Source organism: Sinocyclocheilus rhinocerous, unplaced genomic scaffold (assembly GCF_001515625.1).
Source record: "Sinocyclocheilus rhinocerous isolate Xijiao unplaced genomic scaffold, SAMN03320098_v1.1 scaffold1568, whole genome shotgun sequence".
Taxonomy (NCBI): domain Eukaryota; kingdom Metazoa; phylum Chordata; class Actinopteri; order Cypriniformes; family Cyprinidae; genus Sinocyclocheilus; species Sinocyclocheilus rhinocerous.
The window spans coordinates 528,223-533,012 of record NW_015660888.1 but is presented as its reverse complement, the minus strand read 5'-3'; the positions used below and the strand labels follow the sequence as shown (position 1 = coordinate 533,012).

The 4,790-nt window shown below is 41.4% G+C and overlaps 1 pseudogene; it reads left to right on the top strand.

Annotated features, from left to right (window-relative positions):
* The first annotated feature begins 1,791 nt into the window (after positions 1-1,791).
* On the top strand, positions 1,792-3,580 carry LOC107725815 (serine/threonine-protein kinase pim-3-like; annotated as a pseudogene).
* Positions 3,581-4,790: the final 1,210 nt, after the last annotated feature.

Genomic DNA, 4,790 nt, shown 5'->3' with positions numbered 1-4,790 from the left:
AAGACATTGAGCAAATAAATATAACAAACAATAGGGTAAAAATGACAAAATATTTCCATGTCTTTAACCTTTTTTATGTACGGAAATCACGCTTTCTTTCTCCTGTTCTCTCTCACACACTCGCACACACATAGACACGCACTCGTGCACATGCTCTGAGACGCGGACAGAAACTTGTCATCAGCGCTGCGGCTGCCCCGCGAATTTATCAATAAAAGAGTTTCGCAGCTGAAAAGAACATTTCTCAGCAGGTTCTTGAAGCAGTTCAACTTAAAGATTCGCTATTAGTAGACGCTGCTGCTGAACACTGCTGAGAGACGCACAGACGCAGGTTTTCACACGCGCTTAATCTCTCTCTCCCTCTCTCTAATAACTGCGTTAGACTGCATTAATAACTCCGTTAGCCTGCATACCAATGGCTCAAGCCTCTGTTATTAGCTCTAAAATTAAGTTTTGGAATTTGCAAGGGAAGGTTTGGGATGAGGTGCGTAAAACAATTAGCTAGTTCAACACCCACAAGATTTCAGGACGGAAACATGTCAAATGTCTTGAAACAAATCATCTGAACAATTGATGTGTGATTGTGACTCCAGGCCATTAAAATTCTTAGAGAAATAATGCACTCTGGAAGTGGTTATGTGGCCACGTCGCCGCGCCTATTAATGGAATGGAATGCAATTAGTTTGAATTCTCAGACAAATTAAGAACTAGGTTACATTAGATTTTTATTGACTGAATGCAAGCGCTTATTGCGATAGAAAACACTGTAACGGTTTCCACTGATTAAGAAATATTTTTGGTTGCTTGCGTGGTAATATTAGGCCTATTATATTAATAGGGAAGGGGAACCCAAAAATTAGTTTTGCCTATGTCACGAAAAGAGGTAAATCCGGCCCTGGGCGGAGCTAAAGATTGATGAGCACTTGAGCTCCGTCCTGAACAAAGTTATCTTTCCCTTACAACCAAAAACACACTTCTTTAGAGACATTCTTCCCGAGTGAGTCCCGTGCAGCGCTGCTGAATGAAGCGCGTTGATGGGCGCGCTCCTGCTCTCGCTCTGGTCGATGTGTGCGGGGAGAAATGCCCATATAAGGAGTTCCACCCTCGTCTACGTCATGAAGAGCCTGAAGAGCATGAAAAGATTTTTAGCACAGAAATACTCCGTCATACGTCCAGAGAGTAAAAAAAACATGCACAGACAAATCCAAATAAACCCTGCGGCTCGTGACGACACATTGATGTCCTAAGACACGAAACGATCGGTTTGTGCCAGAAACCGAACAGTATTTATATCATTTTTTACCTCTACCACTATGTCCAACTGTCTTTGGGCGCGCGCATGGCATCCGGAGCGTGAGGTGTGTACGCACTCTGGCGTAGTGGGATTGACTCCCTTTTGCAGCCAGCCTCTAGCGGCCAGTTGATGAATTACAGTTTAAGTCACTTCCTTGTTGGCTTCACGAGAGAGAGCAGGAGGTTGCCGCTTGGTTATGATATGAATTCTGACTGCTTATAAACACTCGACCCCATCTATATCTGTTGGTTGAGAGACTTCAGAGACTTTGAGACTAATTCTGTGCGGAGATTGTGATTTTCGACGGAGACTTTTATTTTAGGAGATCGACGGATATTTTCTATGAGTAGAGTTTTATTTTTGAAGGAGTTCAGATTATTTCTGAAAACAGTTTTATTTTATTGTTCTTATTTTTAATTTTTTTTCTTGTTTATATTTATTTATGTATTTGTTTGTTTATTTATTTATTGGTGTTTGAAGGAGGTTTTCAATGGCTCATGTGGGTGAAAGACGAGGTGAGTGTTTTAATTTTTAATTTGTTTATTATTGGTATATTATGGTATGATGTTGTAAATTGTTTGACTGAATTAATGTGAAGAAATGAGTGCAAAATTTTCCTAGCTCAGTGATCACGTGTATTTCTATATGAAACAAACCACATGCCTTTTTCTAAACCAGAGAGTGAAATGTGTTTTATTCTTTGTCACAGTTATAATGGTGGGAAACTACATATTTGCTCAACTACAATTCAAGTCCCAATTAAAAGTTTAAAAAAGTTAATCTAAATGAACATATTTTGATATGGGCCCTGACACTGATTATTGATTATTAATAAACATTACAAATAAAGGTTGTAAGTATTAGATGTGTGAAATATTGCAGCCTCAGGCTGCTCAGGAGGTTGGGAGACGCGGCTCTGGTGATGGTGCTCAGGAACTGCTGCCAAACCCCAACCAGCCACTGAGCCAAGAGCTGCCTGGATATATTGCAACTCTGCCTTCCGATTTGGCCGTTTCTGAGTGCACAGATCAGCCTCACAGGAAGAGGAAGTGGCAGAGCGGCAGCCAGGAGGATAAACGTCCGTCCACCTCATATAGAAGAGCAGCCAAACGCTCTCGCAGAGGTCAGAACAGACTGATATTAAAGACCTTATGACTCCGTTATTAAAGGATTTGTCACTGAAAATGTTCTTCAGCTGAATTAAAGTAACATTCTGTTACAGGTTTAGCAGCATGTTTTCTGTTAAAGACATTTCTTGTGATCTTGTGTGATGCAGAAGTGTATGCGAAGGGCCCATTGCTGGGACGAGGCGGATTCGGCTCTGTATATGCTGGGACCCGCAGGTCTGATGGACTGCCAGTAAGACAGTTTCTTCCTTTCTTTATTCAAACAGCCTTTAGAAATGTTGATGTCAGAAATATCATCTGTGATAATTAGTCAGTGTGATTTACTGTGCTTCATCTGTCTACAGGTTGCCATCAAGTACGTCTCCAAAAGCAGCACACAAAAGAGACTGAAAGTTTGTCCTGCAGTAAGGTCAGGGTCGGCTGCTGCTGGAGGTGGCAATGATGACCCTGGTCAATTCAGCTCCTGCCTGCCCCAACGTCCTGCAGCTGTTGGAGTGGTTTGACCGTCCTGGACGCTACACCTTGATCCTGGAGCGTCCGGTTCCTTGCCAAGATCTCCAGAGTTTCTGTGAGGAGAACGGATGTCTGGATGAGAGTCTGGCCAAGAAAGTCCTGCTGCAGCTGTCTGATCACCGCATTGAAACACTGCGAGAGCCGCAGAGTCCTGCACCGGGACGTCAAACCAGAGAACCTGCCGATCTGCTAAAAGACTCGGCCTACAGATCCTTTGCAGGTTGGTCTGTGTTTGTTTGTGAACTTTTGACGATCAGCCAAAGGGAATCTGTTTGGACTGGAATCTTTTCAGACGATGTTTGTGATCTTGTTGGGTCTCTCAGGCACTCTTGAATACGCCCCTCCTGAGTGGTTTCGTAAAGCACCGCTATCATGCAGGACCGGCTAGTTTGGTCAGTGGGGGTGACGCTCTACAACATCCTGTGCGCTTGTTTCCCCTTCAGAGGCACATGGAGGGTCACCTACAAAAGCAGACTGCACTTCCCTAGAGAGCTGTCTACAGGCAAGAGATAGAAATCACATCCAGATCCAGGTGACGTGTGTTGTTGTGTTTCTGAAGACTGTGTTGTGTGTAACAGAGTGCCGTCAGCTGATCCGCTGGTGGCCCAGTTTAGATGACATTGAGTGCCACCCCTGGTTACACTGAACAGGTGGCCAGTGACACACACTTATCTGACTCACAGCAGTCATGGCTGGATTGTCTTGTTAGGATCAGTCTAGATAAATGCTTTTGATTATTTGTATAGGGTGAGCAGGAGTGACACAGGAAGTGCAGAGAACAGCTTCCTGATTACCTAGAGCGAGAGATCATGGACTAATGGCCGCCACACATTTAAGCGTTTTGATCCTCTGCTCCAGTCTGTGAGGAGCTCTGTGTAGATGCTGAAGGAGCTGAGCACTTAAGTTCTTAAGCTAAACCAACTATTAAACCCTTAAGTAAGTTTAAATGAAGACTGCTCAACCAATAAAAAAAACGTACCTACGCTCTCCTGGATATATTATATCAATTGTTTTGTTGAGTGCATTTAGCATTTTTAGTACTGACAACTTATTTTTTGGGTTATTTTAGTATGAGCAGTGGCTGGCATTTATTATTAGTCATTTTTTGTCATACATATGTGAATCTTTTAAGATAACATTAGGATACGAGTAAGCCATGACAATAGTAGCACATAAATGTATTCGACGTTAATGGAGCAATTATCCTTCTCTCCAAAATTAAGCTCAAAAAAACTGATTAATGCTACTATAAATGTACTCAACATAACAACATGAGTTAACATTTACTGAAATGTGCTGCAAATATACTCTCATATATTTATACATATTTATGGCTGGAAATTTTTCAGTGCTTTGTAAATAGTAGAAAAGCTTAGTAAAAACTTTACTTGCATTTTTACAACATTATGTTGTGAATCCTCAGGTAATCAAACATTTCTACACACACTTGTACCCAGAGCAGCCCAAACAAAGCTTAATGTAGTAGAAATATCCCCATCTAGTGGATCATAATTAAGCTTTATGAAAACAGAGCTCAATTAATTTGATAATTTGACATTAAACACAAATATACTAAAAAGTAGGAAAATAATGTTTGTGTTTTAAACATATTTACCAATAAATCTTTGGAGCGCTCAAAGTGTGAAACCTACCCTCTCCATTTCCCATTGAATCGCTGTTGGAAACCCTTAAAGGGGTCATATGATGCGATTTAAATTTTTCCTTTCTCTTTGGAGTGTTACAAGCTCTTGGTACATAAAGAAGATCTGTAAAGTTGCAAAGACTAAAGTCTCAAATCCAAAGAGATATTCTTTATAAAAGTTAAGAGTCAACCACGCCTACCTAAAACGGCTCGT